The sequence below is a fragment of the Tyto alba genome, unplaced genomic scaffold (assembly GCF_018691265.1).
Source record: "Tyto alba isolate M040663 unplaced genomic scaffold, T.alba_DEE_v4.0 Super-Scaffold_46, whole genome shotgun sequence".
NCBI lineage: Eukaryota > Metazoa > Chordata > Aves > Strigiformes > Tytonidae > Tyto > Tyto alba.
The window spans coordinates 14,492,243-14,513,820 of record NW_024881322.1 but is presented as its reverse complement, the minus strand read 5'-3'; positions in this window follow the sequence as shown (position 1 = coordinate 14,513,820).

The window sequence follows — 21,578 nt, the reverse complement described above, 5'->3', positions numbered from 1 at the left end:
CTTGCCCACTGCTCAACCCCTCCTTAATATTATATTTTAAAACCTAAAAGGGAATATGAGAGTTGACACCAATCAATGGAAAACTTAGCCTGCCATTCCAGAGGCTTTTGGATATTATAACTCTCTTTCCACTGGACTTCCATCCAGAAATTCAAGTGGTTTATGTTAATAGCTAGAGCACAATGAAGATTTCTAACTGAATCATCTGAAAGACTATTTTAAAGAATGACTACATTAACAAGTAATACCAGCTTCCTGCTCAGACTAAAAAGAATTTATTCTTTTACTGCAACTAACTCCAGGGTGGTTGTTTTTTTTGTTTTTTGTTTTTTTTTTTTTTTTGTTTTTTTGTTTTGTTTTTTTTTTTTTCCCTTGTCTTCTGCCTCCTCTTGTCTTCATTTCCTCAGGTTTCACAAATATACAGTAACAATTAATTATGACTCAGACTAAGGTGGTTAACACTGTACTATTAATAAAATCTTTCTCGAGAATTATAAACTACTTTTGCATTCACAGAGTATATAGGTAACAATATTTATTCATGTATTATTCATCGGGAGATGATGAGCTGAATAGGGAAGGTTGTATTAGTGTGGATAAATTAAGAACGGATGAATACTTCACCTTAAAAATCACACTGAACATGGATTTTTTTTTCCCTTTTGGAGATTTTAAAGAATTCTTTCCCATTCGTCTCCTCACCTCCTTAGTTATTTATACAATTCTTATAAAGATCCCTCTGCATTTCCAAGCTTCATTCAACTACAGTATTATGTGAGGAAAACAGAAACAAGAAGCTTCACTGAAATCACATTAACAGGAGATTTGCAGAAGAAGAGACTGTAAATACTCAACTAAAACAATTCCCAACATTGTTATTTGCACTTCCATCATTTATGTTGAGGGAAAAGTGATTGTCATTCATTGCATGCTATTTAGACATAAAGAAATGTCAAGATTCTCTCTCCACAAACACATTGGAATATTTTAGTGGAGTTGTCTTAAATTATTATCAATAACAATGGCTCACATGGACCTGGCACATCACATCTTTGAACATACAGGAAGTAAAACTGCAAATGAATTCACCTATAAGTACTGAAATGGCACTCCTTCAGTGGTAAATAACCAATAATGCTATAGTATCACACAGGGACATTAAACAACACCTTTGGGACAGTGTAACTTGTGGAAGAATTTATTTAGGCCTGCTGTCTCATCCCCAGCAATGACAAAATGTGTATTAATTTAAATGGAGCTCAGATTGCCTCCTCAAAATGGCACTAGCTGTATTAAAGCATGGCCTAAACAGGGGTTTACAATCATCATACTGAAAACACACACACACAAGAAAAAAACCCCAAACTTCAAAATCCTAACCAGTTGAGACAACCTATTAAACAAAGTTTAACAATCCATCAAATAGTCATGAATTTGCTGTTTCATTTAATTTTAAATAAAATGGCATTAGATCTGATGGAAAAAGTGGCAATGCTTTTCATCAGCAGTTCCATTTCAGTGGGCAAAAGGCCCGCATTTTCAATAAACATTTCATCACAGTTACAACTCTCTAATTCAAATATTTGACATATTGAAGAGGCTTTGCTATTTAAATTATGAATTTCAGAAAGGAACCAGGAAACATCTCAATAAAAGTTTTCCTTGTTTTCCAAACAAGTCTAACTGTCACACTATAAAGGGAAGTTTGCTCACTTGTTGAATTACACATACCTAAAAACCTTCCTTTATGCATTTTTGCTGGGGTGGGGGGGCTGATCTGGAGGGGGAGGAGGGGAAGATTGGGGCATTAAGAAGAAATTTGTTCTGGTACTTTTACATGAGGAATTACTGCAAAAGAAAAAGGATGTACTGCCCCATTTGCAGTCCTTGTTTATTCTCATGTCCTTCTCATAAATTAATGCATTTCAAGAAGCAGTCCATTCCCTTATGACATCCACTTCAGATTTCTTCGGAAAACTGTGAAACTTTGCATGATACCTTCTTGTTTCAATTTTAACTTTTAAGTGAAAAGGTAAAAAAAAAAAAATCATGTGTTGAAACTACAACTGAGATGTTTCCAGTACAATTTAATGGGAAAACTATAGACCTGATTATTAAGTGTCGCTATATATAGTTATATCCACATACACAAGCACATGCACACACACCCCTTTCTGTGGCTTGGAACAATTGCAAAGGACAGATGGACTTGGGAGGGGTTTCACAAGTACTGCAAAAGGTCTCATGTACTGCATTTGTTTACACCAACTATTTAAAAACACATAAATCATCCACTTCAGGGCAAGCAAAGCAAAAAGGGAGGTGCAAGTAAAACACATATGTATTTGGTACTAATAGCATAAAGCTAATGTATCTGCAGTAACATACAATAAATGTGGAGAATATAATCTGCTGTAGCACGTGCTGCTCTTTATGCTAGACCTATTTAATATAACTGTTTATAGTAACGTTTAGTACTAGGTTATAGCAATCTTAGAAGGGAAAAGAGACAATAACAAGTGTTAAGAGCATGAAACTGGTTTGCAGTCAGAAAAAGCTACAGATGAGCAGTTCCTGCGCCCAGACTGAGGCTTGTGTGGAGCCTGGGATGTGACACAAGGGAAAAGATTCCTAAAATAGTCTTGGCCCATTGTAGTACATAAAGCTTGATAAGGGCTTAATCCTACCTAGTAAAAGGCAGAGCAGTGCTGAAGAGTGGAGTTAAACTCATCCTGTGAGCAACAGCATCTGAAAACTGTAAATCCCTTGAGAGATACTTTCAAGTAGGGTCTCTGAAGAGGTAGTGCCCTCTCGGGTTGCAGGATGACACTTTGAAGAGACAGCCTTTTCCACCTCCCCAGAAGCCCTTCTAGCGCTGCCCAGCGTAGGAAGAGACACCCAGAGATTCCCAGAGAGTCAGGAGAGCCTACATGTCAATGAACAGCTCTCATTTAAGTGTTATTTCCAGAACAAAGTTTACTGGCCTATTCCCAAACCCTTTCTTTCCACTTAGCTCCTAGCAGCAAGGACCTTGGTCCCCAACCACCCAGTAAACCCCTGGCAGTACTTGCCACTCCTTGAAGAAAACACTGGTAGCACAAGGACGGGTACCTCTCTACAGCTATGGTTTCCTAGGAACAGAAATCTCCTTATGCGCTTCTCGCCATCCCTTCCAGTGAACTTACATCTGTGAATATGTAATTGAGCTCTTACTGTGCTGTTTGAGAAGAAATTAGAGAATGATGAATTTCCAAATGAACTATCTACCTGTTCTGTGCAAACACAAGTATCCTCTCCTTCAGAAAACAGTACAATTGCCCAGCTTCCATCTTGCTCCATCTTCTGTTCTTCTCTCCCCAGATTATTATTTTTTTTTTTTCCTTATATTCCTCAGAGCTGCTGAGTTTTCAACTTAGCTAACAGAGCTGCAGAATCAGCTTTCTCAGCACTGTAAAAGATGACATACTTAACACACCTATCTGCCTGATTTGAAGCTGCGGCACCTCCAGGGCATACTTGGATTTGGGTGGCAGGGTGCTGTGCACCCCAGATAGCAGTTGTTCCATGAGAGACCCTCAGAGATATTTGTGATGCTCCACTGTCGTGGTTTAGGCCTGGTTGGCAGCCAACCACAATGCAGCACCTCTCTCTCCCTTCCCCTCCGGCAATGAGAAGGGACAGAGAGCCAGGCTTGGGGTTCGAGATAGGACTGGGATGGGCAAAAATTCCCCCTTATGATCACGAGCAAACGGCAGACTCGTTAGGGGAAGAAAAAAAAGAACATACATTTATTACAGACACTAACAACACATAACAGAGTAGGACAGTGAGAAGCATTGCCACATTTTGAGAACACCTTCCCCCCACCCCTCCCTTCTTCCCGGGCTCAGCTCTGCTCCCGATATCTCTACCTCCTCCCCCAGCGGCGCAGGGGCAGGGAATGGGGGGTGCAGTCAACGCTGCCACTTCCCTTATCTTCGGTGAGGGGAGTGTCCAGAACTTGTTCCTCCTGCTCCATCGTGGTCCCCCTCTCACAGGAGACAGTCCTCCACAAACTTTCTCCGACATGAGTTCCTCCCATGGGCCGCAGCGTTCCCCACACTGCTCCGTCATGGGTCACTAACTTCCTCCGACTGGATTCCCTCCCACGGCTGCAGCCCTTCCCGAGCTGCTCCGGCGTGGGACTCGCCGGCATGCTGCAATCCTCCCAGTGCTGAATTACAGCAGCGGGGCTGCCTTTTCCCATGAGACCCTGGCCTTCTTTGGGCACAGAACCTTGATTATCCGAGCAGGAGCAACAGGGCATAAATCAATGTCTGCTCCACCATAGATCTCCATGGGTGGCAGGGGGGGCCGCCCTGCCGTCTCCCCACAGGATCCAGGGGGGTCTCTGCTCCGGCACACCTCCCCCCTCCTTTCTTCCTCCGTTCCTCCACTGACCTTGGTGTTCATGCAGCTGCAGCAACTCCTCCTCACAAGTCCCACTGCCCGTCACCACGTCCCTTCTTAAATACGTTATCGCAGAGGCGCAGCCGATTGGCTCAATTTCCCAAACAGAAGTGGAGCTGACTTGGAGCTGGGGGAGCTTCGAGAAGCTTCTCACAGGGGGCTGCCCCGATAGCCCCCTCCCCTGCCACCAAAAAAACTCCACCATTCACTCAACCCGGGACATCCACATAGGAAAATGTATACTCTGCTTTTAGCCTGAAGTCAGCATGGTTTAGCTAACCATCAAATTCACAGGCAAAGTCATTTTTTCTTATTTGGCAAAACTTATTTATGTGGTCACTCAAATGTGTAAGTCAATAAAATAGTGTACGGAAGGATCTAATTATCCCAGTTAGTGGCCGAATCCATTCTTCTCCCTTTCTGTGGGGAATAGCTACCACTGAGCATGAGTTTCCCCACTGTGAATAGGAGAGAAGAGGCCTGAAAATTTTGCACTTTCACAGTATACTCACTAGTGACATTCCTCAGAGCTTCCAAATTACAGCCTTCATCTGCAGGCTTCTTGGGGACAGGCTTTTTTCCTTTCTATTCATTTCTGGAGAGATCATTTGAAATTGTGCAAAATCGTATTTCCCCAGGCAACACAGATAAATCAATATGCTCTCTGCTCCCAGTATTTTTGTACAATTCAAGAATCCTCCACATTGCTATTTGGTGTTTTCATTTGACAATATAAAAACGCTTTTCAGTAATCATGCCACTGGTAAGCATTATAGTATGAATTCTGCAGCAATACGAACCAAGGCATAGCAAGTTTCATGGCATATTCAGATTCACAGAGTGTGCTAGGAGTCATTAGACTTGTGTAACTACAATTGTGCTTGTAGTTCAGCTGAAGCAACTTTGTGCATTGATGCTAAACATGAGCTTAATTTTGCTTAAACAACAAAAGGCAGGCAGAACTTGCACACCATGCTGATTTGACTGAATGCAGAAAATCTGACAAAAAGTCATATAACTTCTGTATTTAGACAAGCTCTTAATGGCAAAGCTGTTACAAAAACCTGCAACCCTGGACAACCCTCTTCCCTCTTCTCTGAATTCAACATTCCCTATTTCAGCACAGGCCAAATGTATCAAGAGGGAATAGCAAAGTTTGTACTGCTGCTGGGCGTGATGAATTTGCATAATGTTACAGTATGCTAGACAAAATGATCCATTATTCATTGCAAAGGAATTATCCAGTCATTCAATATATGCCAACAGTCAGAGCAAAAATATCAGTATCAAAATTTCCTTAATCCAAATCACTATTAACTTCATTATGTTCTGTCACATCTTGAAGAAGCTGCATTTCATTTAATGAGCTGTTTCTATCCCCTAAGCAAAGAATTTTAGCAGCAGAATAACTGTAAGACAACTCAGAAGACCCTAAATGGGTTTTTGAAAGCTCTCATAACCACCCATACTATACTATACCATTCACTTGCTTGCCATTCATTGAGCATTTTTTGAGATATCATAGCTTTAAAAGGCTGTATGCTTGGCTTCACATACAAGACAAGATTGTGTTGTTATGTATTTAAATGTGCAACGATAACAGGAACGGAGGTGCAATAGTGTATCTTTCACTCGTTAATTTGTTCCACAGTTTTCTTAATGTAATGGCTGCATAGATTTGCTGGACTGGCTTGCTAAGAAGCCACAATGCACTGGTCTTTCTCCAGAACTGCATCTGCTGTCAGCCTCCTCCATGGACTTTCTACTCACAAGGTTTTTCTAGGCTTCCCTGCTTTGTGCTTTCTCTCACTTAGTTTCCTCATAAATCTATTTGTTTAGTTTACCTGCAGCTAAAAAGCTGTCCATACATTTACTCACTGTTGCTGGGTCCCCAGAACAAGCCATATGGAGAAAACCCTAAATGTGTGCCATGAAGGTGCTATTTAGACAATGACTGTGTGATATCTGATAGGCTTGTTACCGTTGTGGAAGTCCCCTGGCAATAATTACATCTTATTCAAATGATAGAAAGACATTAGAATCCTGTCTTTCCAGGGAAGTGCACAGAACACTCCTCGTCGCTCGGTGTCAGCTGCAGTTTTGGTCTCTGACACACACTGAACAGAATTTAGCAACTGATAGGCAGAAGCCAATCTCTGCAGCCAGAAGGGTTTATGTTCTAATTACACCAATTCGTTCTGATAACATTGAAAATAATACAGGATAGTGAAAGAAGTGTTCAGGATCCAAAGCATTTGTGATCCAGTGACGTGCATGCTATAAAAAGGGTCTTATTCACTCCAGTGGAAATGGAATCCAAGTACCAGAGGTAGCTCCATACCACAAGTCATTTGAAGATGCAGTGGAGGAGCCCTATATTTATCTAATTTATAAAGTGTTTAGTGAGGGAAGCTTTGTGCTGGTTAAAAAGTAATAAGGGATGGGATTCGGGTGCTTAAGTATAGGCATCTAGTGTCATTTTAGATGCACCCTGTTGTCTGAGACATTTACAGAATGCTGACGTATATGACCCAGGACTTACAGGAGACGTCTAAACAGACACTAAATGCCTACACTGAGACACCCAGAAACTGGTTTGTGTAAAATGCACAATGATTGGAGGCAGTGAGAAATGAGAAAAGCATTTTGTTTAAGAAAGATAAACAGATACACGCTTAGTTAAGTGATGTCCTCCTGCTTCACTGTCTGGGGGGCATCGTAGGGCCTGGCAGATCAAGGGATTTCTGCTTAGCAGGTTACTGGCTTGAAACCGTTCAAATTACATAATGAGTAAAAAAAACAAGAACCCACTCACTCTGTGCTAGAAGAACTCAAATTGTCTTTCATGTTTATGAACAAACACTCATAAATTTCATTGCTGTCATGAACAAATAGGTCAGCTGATCACTTTAAAGAAGTCTACTCGTCGTCATCAGACCCACCAAAACCTTATTTCCAGATATCATAAAACTTAATTATAAAACAAGTTAATACATGTAATTACCAGCATTATATATTTCTGTTCATACTTAACAAAAACAGACAACTAATCCTTTTTTGTGTGAACCGAGCAAATGCAGGCGAGGCATGAGAAGGATTCACACGGCTATATGTAATAATATCGTGCAGGAATAGCAAAGATGCTGAAAGCTAGAATTATGACTCCTAGGAAGGTTGGATTACAACTTTCGATCCTGATAAGGAGTGAGTCTGAAACGGAGTAGCTAGAACATTTCACAAGGTAACTGGTATCGTGCGGTGGCAAAGAGGAGGAGGATGGACATTAAATGAAAGTGATTAAAAAGCACTGCATTCAAAAGTACGAGTATTATGCCCACACTGCAGGAGACAGCAGGAGGCAGTGAATCATCCAACATTTAAATCAACACCCCCTTAAAACAAAATGTATTCAGCTCAACGTGGGTATCTCCAGCGGGCTCCAGAAGTTCTGACAATGCGTGGCATGGGTTACTCACATCTCGCTCTGCCCATAACGCAGCGACCATTTAGTAACTAACTCGATTCAGAGGCATGGAGAGTTTCTGATGAATCACAAAATGCTCAGTGTCTGATTTAAGGGCTTTCTGTCACCACTGTAGATTTGCTAGTGCTAATTTTATGTAGAAAAGGGCTTTCAGGGACAGAATGATGATAGGGTGAAGGGTGGTGGGGAGTTAAAAAAGAGAAGGGATAAATTAATTCAGGGATCCTGGAAATGGACGATGAAAGTGCTGTGGAAACGACATGTATGTTTTCTGCATTTTTGTTTTTGTTTTTTTAAAATAAGTGAATATTGAGGAGACATTAATCAGATTGTTAAAAACCTGGCAGAATAAATGTGTCAACAAAACTCCTTTTTTACTCACATTCTATTAAAACACTTTGAAGGATTTCTATGGAAACAGTAGGCTGTTACAATGGGAAATACCCAGCATAGCTGAAAACGTCAATCTTCCTTTCAGCAGTGGACTGGCCATAAATAGAGATTCAGTGCAGCAAAATTGGTATCACTTAGAAGCGGTCTCCAATAAGGGAAGTACAGCAATGCAGGAACACTTAAAATCCAAGACAAAGCAAGCAATTGTCTCTCTGCATATGATTAGGACCATGCTAACAATAAAATATTTAATTACGCTATTTTTTTATTTTGGGAGAGTGTATTTGGATGTATCAGGATATAATGTCTATCTGGATATACCAGAATAGTTCCTGCTTCTAATATTTTTGCATTTGGAGATAACTCCTAGTGACAGAAAAAGAGGGATGGCTCACAGAGTACCCATTTTATTTATTTATCTTATAACTGATGACACTTCACATCACACACAATCAGCAGTATTGCCTCTGTCTTATCTACCACCCACTCATGCCTTCTCTTTTGCCATGCCATGTTCAGTGTCACATTTAACTCTTCTATGTGCCTTTCCCAGTGCCCAGAGTAGGAGGTTTTATATCTATTTAAAAACAATCCCCCTAAACCAACACTGTATTCTTTAAAAGTGTGTAAACCAAGAAAGAGCTCTTCTTGCTCTTTTCAGAAGGCCCTTGGTTGTGCACACACCCCTCCCTTCCCACACTCTTCCCCCACACACAGATCCTATGACTGGAATAGCTGCTTCCTAAACCATGAAATATTGTGAAGGCTCACTTTAAATCTTAGACCGTTAATCTCACCAAAATCTTTAAATCTCTAAACCATATAAAAATGTCATGATCACAGTTTGCAAGATACATTTCTGCTGCTTTTCACACACAAGGAAATTTAGCCCTCCTTCAGTAGTCTACTTGTTTAGCAGTGTATTTGAAGAGCACACTGGTCCTTATTATGAACACGCACTTTCAGTAACTTCCAATGAACAAAGCAGGTTTCAAAGCACTTACATAAGTAAGGATTGTTTTCTATACTTTACAAAAAATGCAAGGAAGCACAGAGACATGATAAACATACTTTTTATGAGTGCTTCTTAATTTCTGCCTCTGAAATTCTGGATGGCCACCTCTCACTAGTTTTGCACACAAATTGGGGCCAAAGGATTCTCCTGGTGGCAAGCGGCAATTTGGATAAGATCAGGCAGTGACTCACTGGTGATGTATGGGGTAGAAGCTGCTGGTCTTGGCTACCATAGTGCTGCTGTGTTAGATTGGTATCACTGCCTCCTTTAGTCATCAAACACATGAATTGCTTTCAAATACTAATAAAAATGCACTATTTTTTCCCCATGTTTCTTATTTCCCGAGAATGGAATGCTTTTCACATATGGACGATGAAATCTGGAAGGCAATGACATAACTTGAATGAAACGTTGCCCGTTGCTTCTGATTGTTATTTGTTGACAAGTCCACTTATTTAAATGTGCCAAAGTAATAATAAGATGGAATTTAAGATAAGCATTCCAGAACATATTATTTAGGAATGCTGTGGGCAGCATGGTGTTTCATGCACTGTGTTGCCTGTTGTATCAGTAATGAGTTCATGACTAAATACGTTTTGGGCATTTGCCGAACTGATGGGATTGTGAAAGACTGAGGACCGCAAGAATGATGGCCTGAAACTACAGGGCCCAGCAATGCAGAAGGTCTTTGCTAGACCAGTAGAGGATTTCTCAGTAATCATCTGTAAATTATGCAATTACAGCTGATTAGCGTCAAACTCATGTGGACACAGGGATTGAATAAACACCGTACAACCATGCCGCACAGAATAAACCAGCACTCCACTACATTAAAATAGGGCTTCAGCAGTTAGGATGACATACCTACTCTGAAAGTAACTATCTTATGAATGATACATTTTTTTTTCTTGCAGTAAAATACAATCTAGTCTTTCATCACCTCAGAAAAAGACTTAAAAAAAAAAAAGTCAAAAGCTTGGAATTCATAACTAACTTTGAAAAAAAGTCCCAAAATTCAGATGCTTATGAGGAGATAGAACATCCTGATGATACAGCATCCAGCAAAATGCATCTCACAAGTACCAGCTCTTCATGAACTTTTTGGGAAGTCTGCTTCTAGCTGCAACTGGAAACATAAATTTTCAAAAGCAGCTAGTGTATTATGCTTCATTTGTAGAGGAAATAAAAATTCTAAGGGACAATACCTTCCAAAAACCCTGCTTCTTTGAGAATGCTTTGAACTGGGTACCCCAAGTATGACCCATCTTTACATAACCAGTCTCTTTTTACAACTTAGGCTGATTTCTGGTAGCTATTTGGAACACTGAGATTTTTTAAGTATAGTCAGAACTGAATCTTAAAATTAGTAAAATTAGTTAGCAAAAAAAAGTCACTTGTAGATAGGGAGTTTCTTTTTTTACAAGTTAAGTAACTTGTACCATGGCTAAATTAGGAAATAGATGAAAGATGCAGTTTGAGGTACTTAAAAAAATTTTTTTCACTGCATAAAATACTTCATATCGTACAAGCACTGAAAATCATTAAGACTTCTGCCAAAAAGGAAAGAAGAAAAAATTCACCATTTTATCATTACTAGAAATGACAGGAAGTTCAGTTGAAGAAACAAATTTCTGCAGTAAAGTGAACACTAGAGTCTTGACTTTTTACACATTACTCCATCAGGTCCAGCCATTCTGGTATACTAACATTGGGTGAATAACTGCTCATCAGTATGAGACACAGGTTCACAACTGACAATAACTTTCTCATGTCCAGAGTGTAAAATCATTAATTTAAGTGTAATGGCACCATGAAAATTTGTCCTGGATGAAAATATCTTCACTTTATTATAGGTTTGAAAAATAAAGGCATAGAAAAATTAACAAAGTATTAGCAGAATCCATTGTCGAGACTTCTGTCTGTAGGGATTGTGTTTGAATCCATTTTAGTGATCAAAAATAATAGTCAAGTGGTAATTGCTGACTGCCTGCTATGAAGATAGGAAACCACATTGTTCCTGAGATGACATATTACAGCACTCCTGACATCACAAGGCTAATTGTGCTACATAAATTTATTTTGTTTCTTCTTGGTGATATTACCAGAAAGGGGAGAATTTGCTTGAATCACAGTGGATGTGCTACCTCTTTGATTTTCACTCACTGAGAAGCACTGGTATGTCAACATGGTGAAAACTGCCTGCTTACAGCTTACGTTATTTTCCCAAGTTGTCAACTTGACCCATTTCCTAAACCTTACACTAGCTGCTTTTAAAGCATCATTTTGGCATGTGTGTTTCATTCTTAGAATCAAAAGCATATTATCTTTTTGAAAATGTAATCCTGAAGAACTTGATCTGGTTTGAATTCTACTGTTTTTCTTGGTGACAGCAAAATACATGCCTCTGGGATGGAACTACTGAGGAAAAGTACTTGATTACCTTAATAACCTTCATATGGGGAAAGGAAAAGTAATCAGAAGAAAGATATCTGTGCACAAAGATAAAACTAGCAATTGAATATCTTGGGGAAAAAATAAATAAAAAAAGTTCTTTGAAGTAGTTAGGACCCATGTCAATTTGAGAGATACTTTAAAGTCATTCTCGTACGGCTGGACTAATGAAACCTGGGTCTGACTGACGTGTACCTTCCGTCCCCTGAAGATTTTCCCCTTGCATTAGCCCACTTCCCTCTCATTTTGTTGCTGAGACCTTAGATGGTGTCTCTTATCCATCAGAGATGACATGATCTGGCACCTGTCTGGAGCGGTACCAGGGTCCGAAAGCTTTGCCAGACAGAGGCCACACCACCTGCTCCTCCTGCCTCATCCTCCCTGCGCCTTCCTTCAGGGCTCCCTACCCAGCTGAGCTGATCATGCTCAGAAACCTGCACAGACGGCCCCATCCTTGAGATGTCTGGTTTCCTGCCAAGCCTGGCCAGATATGACCAAGAGTTAAGTGACCAAAAGTCTGTCAGGAAGGGTGAAGGATGGGGGAGAGCAGGAAGCAGAGAGATCTGAAGACTAACGGGTACAGACAGTCTTGTACTTAATTCTTGTCTCCTTACAAGGGTAAGCAAATTAAAATAAAAATTAGAAATCTAAAGCAGTGAGGGGGTGGATCAGAAGATGCTGTAATACATGTTACTCAGACCACAGTCTTACAGGTACCTAGCTATAATATAACAGAGATGAAATACACTTATTAAGCCTTTGTTTTTCATCTAAAAAAAAAAAAAAAAAAAGGAAAGAAGCATGAATAAGACGTAATTTCTTTTTATCTAGTTCAATAAGAATGTATCCACTGCAACCCTAAAAGTTACCTTTCTGTGAATTTATTTTCACTCACTAATAAAAGATTTCAATATGACTTGAGAATGAAACTGGACATTTTCCCTGTATTACTCAAAACCTGTTTCAGATACAGTTTGAGGTAAGGAATATTAATCAGGGTGTAGCTGACTGATGTCATGATTATCATGAGAGATGGGATTTGGTAAAACAGTTAATTGGAGTTCAGCATGGAATTGGGGCAGGATCTGAAGTCTCTCTGCAGTCGTTCCAAGGCCGTTTGCGCATACACATGTAAAACTTTTGATGGCTGCTTTTCTTTGGGAAGTGTCCCTTTCATCAGTCAAAGACACTGTGCAGGAATCAATTAAAGCTCAGTACATTGTTCACCAGAGATGAAATTCTGGAATATAAACCCCTCCAGACTCTTAAAAAATCTGGGACCAGTTCTCTATTCATCTATTAGGTTCATGTCAGGCTTTCCTTCCTTGGTAAACATCCTCAGTGGTGTGCTTAGTAACCCAATAAAAAAGAATAATTCCAGTCTGCTTGCATGAGCATTGGAGAGCACTGAGTATGGGAATGTTGGAATGAAAAAATTGAGAGTATGAAGCGAGAGTATGAGAGAAGTGGCTACGTAAAAATACCAAAATCCAATTTACCAGATGGTGTCAGAAGTACAAAAAGAAGGGAAGACCAGGGAAAAATATTCCCCAGCAGGGCTTTCCTGAAGATCTCATGCTGCTGCTAAGAAGAAAATTGCAAAATTCCAGAAGGTCAATGCAGAATTCATACTGTTTCTGCCAATAGAAATGTGAATACATGTCCATGGGCAGGACATGTACACTTACATTAGAGTAGGTGTTATGCCAGTATTCTCAACACTATCTTCCTCATCATCAGAGAGGTCAAAGTGTGGAAAAAAAGAAAAAAAGTAAAAGCCCAATTGACAAGAACTGCACATACTCTTCTAAAAATTTTTAAATCTTCTTCTTGTTTGTTCACAGGTAATGGCTTAAATCTTATCACATAGGAGCTACTGCTACTGTAAGCGCCACTTATAATTTTACGAAAATTTTAATAAAAATAAATAAATAGTCAAATCCTCCAAATGTTTTATGTTGTAATCCAGGGAGGGAGACATTTTTCTTAATGGCATTCAAGTGGCTCAGCCAACATTGACTGTTTTCATAACACTGGCCCCATTGTTGGTGATAATAAGACTAGGGGAGAGACCTTGGGAGGTAAACCACACATTTATTTGGTCTTTAAGATTTACTGTGGTGTTGGCTACTGTGTGATCTTTGTGAAACTCAGGGATGTGAAGTCCAGTGTTTAGAAAGACCGCTACCAGCAGCTTGGACGTGGCTTTCTCACTGTTATTTCTGGGACGGTCCTTGCACTCAGGCATTTGTCCTCTGGTTCTGCACTCTTGACGATGTGTTTAGTGCTCAGCTTCCCAGCTTATTTTCTTAAGCTGGCTTCAGCATGGTGTAGATGTGGTATTGAAGAGATTTCTGAATGTGTTCAGGGCAGCCTGACAAGTCCTGATGTTACAATAGCCCTGAGCTGGTTTACCTGTATGTCAGGCACAGGAGAACATGGCAAAAGAGACTGCCACTGTCTCAGGGAGAGACTGTAAGGCAGTAGGAGAGTTGGTGTGATTCTCTCATGCCTATTTCACTGTCTAAATTAACTGCTTCTTTGGGCTTAATGGAATGAGGCTGCTGAGCTCCAAAGGGACAACCCCAGGTTTTGCACCCCTTTGACCGTTCCTCCCTAGTTGCAGGGAACACAGGGCTTGGGGATGCATGGGACGGGAGAGACAGAGGGGAATCCAGGTCCCCTAACAATCACCTATTTGCTTGCAAAAGAATTATTAAGAGGTTATAGGATGTCAGATGTATTTGAAGTAAAGATGCTGCACATGCTGCATATTTACTGGTTCTCCCTGTTCAACCTTATGCAAGTCATTTAGGTTTTTTGAGTGATCATTAAATGGGCTGTTTAGTTTTCTGCTTTACAGGCTTCTCGTTCTACTTCTCCCACATTATTTCTTTTAGGGAGATATTGTCTAACTTATCCAATAATGGTTGCTACAAACTTCATGATTCTTAAAGTATAGATCCTGCAGAAAAGGGAACTGCTTCAAGAATGATAACAGAAATCAATAGCACAGCTCTTGCTTTCAGACAATGACAGATTTCTCAAACAGCTATCACTTAGGATTATATTTTCTGAGCCTCTGGCTGCAGGTGATTACTTTTAAATTATTTTTTTAGCTTGAACAGTTCAGCCATTTTAAAAATAAAGGGAGAGGAAGTACAGGAAGAACAGGAAAATTCCATCATAAGAAAAAGAAAAAAAAGCTCTTTTCCATTTTAGAACAGCAAGATTTTCTAGAAGCAGCTAGAAAGTAGAAACCTGGAGTGGAAAGAGTCTCCAGGAAAGTGAATTTATCAGTGCCATTTCATTTTGATTTTGCCTAATTACAATGTTTTGAAAAATCTGATTCTCTGGTTGTACAGTAAAAATAGGTATGATTTAGAGCTCTTCTCGGGAAAATCCCAAGCCCAGATAAACTCTGACTATACACACACACACATACATTTCTAACTTAGCAGCTTTGTGAAGAATTTTATAAGGATACATGGTAAAGGAGGTAGGAACTAGGCATTATTTATGTGGAGATACGAGGCCTTGAGAACACCTCTTTTGTACTCCATGATGGCTTGATTCCAACTCCCTACCTTGATATTTCCCTGTTCCTGAGAGGGACAACTGTTTTGGTGCCATTTTTAATTAAAACTGATTTTTTCAAGCCTTCATTAACACACACCAAACTTAGAAACAGTAGGGTTTAAAATTCTTTTAAAATATCTGTGAGTACTGTATACAGAGATAAAAAGTGAAACCTGTCTGAATCTTAATCTGCATCTCAAAATTTATCAGCAGGTTTTTAAGATTCTTAATATTTCTCAGGCAATCTCAGGAAGGATTTTTTCTAAGCTTAATGAAATACAAGTTTGAAAGTTTTTCTGTATGGGAACACGCTTATGGATTTTACATTAAGGCAAACCAGAAAGCTCTCAACTCCACAGGGATTAATAACCATACAAAATAATAGACTGTCATGTGTATATTATTTACATGACATAGTACTTTCCACTGAGACTCCCATCCCAGGAAGAAAACAGAACAAGTGCAAGTGAAATATTGTAGGAAAGAATACATGGCAGATGAAGAGTAATAATTTCTAAAGCAAGAAAGATGAAAGTTATTAATCAAAATTGCTAGTTAGTCTCTTCCTCCTTCTCTACTCACTTCAAAATACACTAGCTGATAAACTACTAGCATGTCAGCATAGGAAAGAGACTTTCAAATTTTATCACCTAATAGGATGTAGAAATGGATTTAGAAGAAAGTTTAAAAGGGCTTAAGTGAATGTAAGTTTCTCCAATTTACAGCTTCTTCCAGCCCTTCCACATGTGGAAATTCACTTGGAAATTTCCAGAGATACAATTTTCACCCTCCTACATGTCACCTCTGATACAGATCACAGTTCGCAAGAATGCAAGGGTCTAAATCCTTACCTGCCATCGGTAATTGCAGACAGCCCAAACCAGAGCACATCTACTTACCTTTGGGATTGCAGAAATGTATACCCACTCACCCCACCCGGTGAGACAGAGTGGTTCAGAAGTATGCAGATGAGAAAAATGCCTTATGAAAAATGAGTTTGTAACTTCAGCTGGGCTGGCCATTTGCAGCAGTGGAAAGCTCTAGGGTTGAATTATAGCACTATGATTTGTTCACTACTGTGCTACAAACCCTTAAAGCAGCCCAACGAGAAGAAAAGAGGAGAGGCTCTCTGCTTAGTTTTCTTAGGACAGTAATAACATGAACAATGAAAGCCAACAGATAAATTTTGCTTCAGGCTTTTTTGTTCATCTAAGTTTTCTGTTCTTTTAAAGCTAATTTTTCTACTTCATACTCGGTTGTACCAGCTTATCATCTGTTCAGTACCATTACTATACCAGTATCCATCCAACCTCAGAAGTGCTAGTTTCAGCTATCTTTTTTTTTTTTTTTTTTTTTTCAGAAGAGGGACTAACCATAGTTGTTTTTGATTACTGGTCTTTGAACTTATTTTATTTAAGTGCGGTCATCTTCTGAATATATCACTCCGTAAATATGTCACAGTAGGGTTTCATGTTTACTGTTTCTCAATGACTTCCAGATCAAATGTATTCAGTTTGAAACCAAAAAGATGGTGCGTGTGCTTGGTTTTGGGCTGGGATTTGTTTTGTTTTGTTTCTTTTTAGGCGTGGGGGGGGGAACGGAGACAGAAGCAAGGTTAACCAGTATTACGCTGTCAGCCATGTCTCTGGAAGTTAGGCTGGCTCATGCATCCTCCTGTCCATCACCAGTAACAAAGATTTTGCAACTGGGATTTCACTAACAACTCTATTTAAGCCATGAGAGACAGGATAGCATACAGTTTGCTCCCCATAGCCCTGCTGGTGCTCCACTGGCAAAAAGATTGAAAAGTAATGATAGACTTACTCTTGCAAATGAAACATGCAGATGAAAGTGGTAATACACATAGGGAAAAGATCTGTTGACTAAGAACATGCCGTTTTCACATAGTCACTTTTCTGACCATAACCGCACTTTATATTCCAGACATGGTTCTGTTTTACTCTGCTGTGGCACAGCAGATGTGAAGCATTTAAAATCTTTTAACAGGACCCAAACCTGTGGCTAAATGACAAAACCCTGACAAAATAATCCTTAAACTTACATCCCTGGCATTTTGAATGTTCTGCGACAGGGTCAAAAATCTTGATAAATCAAAATTCTCACACTGAAAAAAAACCAAAACAACACAGAGCCATGAGTCATTGAATGGTAAGAGAGGCAGATGTCTCCGTGAAGTCCTGTTTTGAACAATAAAAGTTTTAAAGATGCAATTTAGAAAATATCTCAGCTTCCCAGCTGTATTTGCCTACCACAATATAGTGGAGGAGGAGACAATATACAGGGTTTGGTTTCTGGGAAATCTCAGCTGTCTCCCTGCTGATATGCAAGTTTCTTCAGTCTTTGGTTCAGGGTGAAGACTATCTCCCCTTAAAAGTGTCATGTATTCTATTTTTCTTATAAAGTGAGACAGTGAAACATGGGACACGCCAGAAGACGGTTGCAGCTTGCTATAGCAAATATTCCAATAAGGGCCTTCTGCAGGAGAAGGAAATTGGCAAATGAGAACAAAGTTCCTCTATCTGCTAAAATAAAATACAAGAGACTGTTTTAATGGCCCACCAGCCATTTTTCTTGGCCTAGTAGAATACCACTGGCACTGCAAGCATCTTGGGTTAGTCTGTCTGTCACAGTTACTCTTTTTTTAAAGGTAATAATCCCAGAATCCCATTTTACAACACACCCTGGAGACACGAAACAAATCAAACTATCCATATTTTGCAATAGTTTCTTGGCATGATCCATGTGGTAATTAAAAAACTTTTAATGGAAATTGCTGCCACAATTTGCAGGCTTCCTTAATCCAGCTATGGTATCTGCAGCACCTCCAGGCACTTGTTCTCATAATACAAAATCAACAGTACCATGGCACGGCTTGAGGGGATGTCTGAAGATGATGAGAACTTAGAAAAGAATGCCAGTATAAAAACTTGGCTGGTGTTTGGCACTTTTTTTTTTTTGTTTTGGTTTTGTTTTGTTTTGTTTATTTATCTAACCATTCTTTTACCAGGAAATATCACACAGACAAATGAAGTTGCCTTTTGCAGAGGCATCCAGACCAACTAGCACTAAATGATTTTAACACAAAATTAATTAAAACAGAAACATTTAAACACTATAATTCTAAACATGGCCTTCAGCTACATACATGCCAAGCTACAGCAGTTGCAATGCAATAAATCAGTGTGAGATATATACTAACAAAGTAAAAACCTGACTTTTGCCAGGACAAGGGCAAAGCTCTCTTAAATATTTTGAAACTACAGTCTTGAAATGATCAATTATCAACAGACAGCTGCATGGGGGTTTTTTGTTTTGTTTTGTTTTTAATGAAATTTAGCCCTTCATTGCTGTACATGGAGTTGGTAACTACCATTTGTTTGGTTCTGACTTGAATATCCCAACATGTTACTTTCTAGTTTTCAAATTCTCATCCAGTCCCATTGCCCAATTTTCTCTTCCCCCTAGGACTCACGTCAAACCTTTCAATGGGAAAAGTGCACAATATCCTCCTGAACTAATTCTGCTTATCAGTTTTATGAAGATGGAAAAATCCAAACAATGATATATACTGTCTTGTGAATACAAAATTCCATGTGCTTCTTTCGTACTGGTTACAAAACTCTTTAGCCCGTTCCAAGGAGAAACGTCACTACACCACAATACCTGGACTTGCAGTATTCAACAAGACTTTTTTAAATGTAATACCGTTCTAGGGAGGTGCTTGAGCATGGCGGGGTGGAGGGGGAAAGCACATACAGTTAAGAGCTACCTACATCTGATTTTCCAGCTTATTGCACTTTTGCATATTAGTGACACAGTTCTCCATGCTGGTTTGCTGCCCATAAAAGTGCACTGAAGTATGAAATAACAAATTGTCTTTGACCTTGAACTTTCCCTTCCGGAGGGCTGCAGCTTCTTAGAGTTTATATCTCTATTGAGAAACATACTCCAGCTCTATAGATGCTGTTTAATACTAATGCTTATCCATCTGGTGGTTTACACTGTCTCTGCCTTTCCACCTTTACGAAATATGAACACAACCAAATTCAGCAAAGACCAATCTGACTGACACCCATCTCAGCCCATCTTTCGGACTCTCAGACGTGGCATGGCCCCTCTGCCCAGCTCTCTAAGGTGGCACTGGTGCTGCCTGGACCTCCGTCCCCGTAGCGAGACCGTGGCTGCTCTCTGTCAGCCTTGGAGGAATCTGACAAGCCAGAGCAGGTCTGGGAAGCAGCAGCCTCTGACCTCCTGCCTCTGCGGGTGGGATGGCTGTGAATCCCCAAGCCTGCTTGGTCTCGTGGTGCCAGCTTGCTTGTGCCTGGGCTGTCTTTGAAGCCAAGCTACAGAAAAGGTCGCCTTTCCCCCTACATTGCCCGGGGCTGCCACAGGTCTATTGCTGTTTCCCCGGGTTTCAACACCCAGGGTGGGCCAGAGTGCTCCCAGGGGAGCCCCTACCCCCTCAGGCACGCTTCACCTTACGGTGCACTGCGGCACTGGCTCAGCATGAGCCCAGGATGCTGGGCAACGGGCGCCTCTTTGCAGAAGCCCTTACAAAAAACACAGTAGAAGTCAGTGAACTAAACAGTTAAAATCAGTAGCCTTCACTCAAGATTATTTTATGTTTATTTGTTTTAAAACTCCAGCAATATGCATTCCACAATAACAAATTTCTGATATTATTCATCTGCTGAATCTGCCTCTATCTTATTTGAAGAAACAGATAAGACATAAAGCAAGTGGCAGGCAATTTAACCTTCCTCCACAGACAAATACTGTTTATCTTATCATGTAAATTATGAAAATAGGCCTAGAGGATTTGGCACGGGAAACCTAACACACAATAGGTTAAATAAAGCTTTAGGAGAAAATAGCAAGCAGTCTGTCATTAAGACAAAGGGGTGAAGGGTTGGAGGACATGTAGTTGAACTACCTGTGTCCATTCTGAGACTGAATAACAGAGGCTTTATAATCACTTATTGCTGTCTTACTCTGATGTTAAACTAGCAAAAAACAGAAATTTGAAATCCTGAAAATTCCTGAAATCCTGATTATTTTTTTTTTAAATTCTGGAACTTGACATGTCTTTCTTTGAATAAGGGATGTGTGAATTAATTCATCACACACATTTTTCAAACCCTCTGACATCACTAGTTTGAATAAAGTGTTATCCGTTTCTAATTACAATCAAAAGAATATACAAAAAATGGGACAATCGAGACATTACAGAAGGAAAAAATAATTTAGAATATAATCAAAGCACAATGGATAGCATATAAAAGGAATATAGGGTAAAATAGGTGGAAAGAGGGAGTGAGAACAATTTGTGTGAGAGTAGAACTGAGAAGACATACATATCATCCACTTGTGACTGAGTCAGCATATGGCCCTTGATTAAATTCCTGAAATAATACTGACAGCACTGTACTTGTTCCTTGCACTGCTATTATGACAAACAGTCCTGGCATGAACCATGACTATGAGGCCCACCTTCAACCCTAACCAGTCTTAAACAAAGTTACAGTACACCGTGCAGGAACTTGACACACATTCTCCACCTTATTTTCAAAATCTGCTGCCTGAACATGTGCAGCCTTACAAAAGGGCAGCTGCAAGCTTCTCAGCCGTGTAGGCAACACCAAATTTTGCCATCCTGTGGGTGAAGAAAGAATCAGGGCAGAAATATCTCAAGACACTTACTAGGACTGGATGCACCAGCAGCTGGACACATGGCTACCCAAGACCAAGGCCATTCAATATGGACTGGCAGCAACTCATCCCTGTGATTTTACTGCCTTCATGAGTCTGCTTTCCTCAAACTAGTGCCTAGATGAAGCCCTGCCATACAGTTGCCCTTTCTAAGAAGTGAGGCATAAAGTACTGGTAGTTTAATGTGTTTTGTATTATCTTTAGCAAACACCATCTCAGAACAAAAAAAACTCCAAGCCCACGCTGAGACCTTCAGATGCAAGAAAATCCCCTGTAGCCAAAGCCAGAGGGCCAGAGGGAAAAAGGGAAAGGCATGTCTTTCAGGAAAGACCCATGCTCACGAAATGAGGGGTAACCCTAAGCTTCAGTAAATACAATTCTTTTCCCTGCTAATGCTGTGAGAGTCCCACAGGACAGCGGCTCTGTCTTGCAGGATTGCTGCAGCAGCCTGACTGCAGCAGGCAGTTGTGAAGAAGC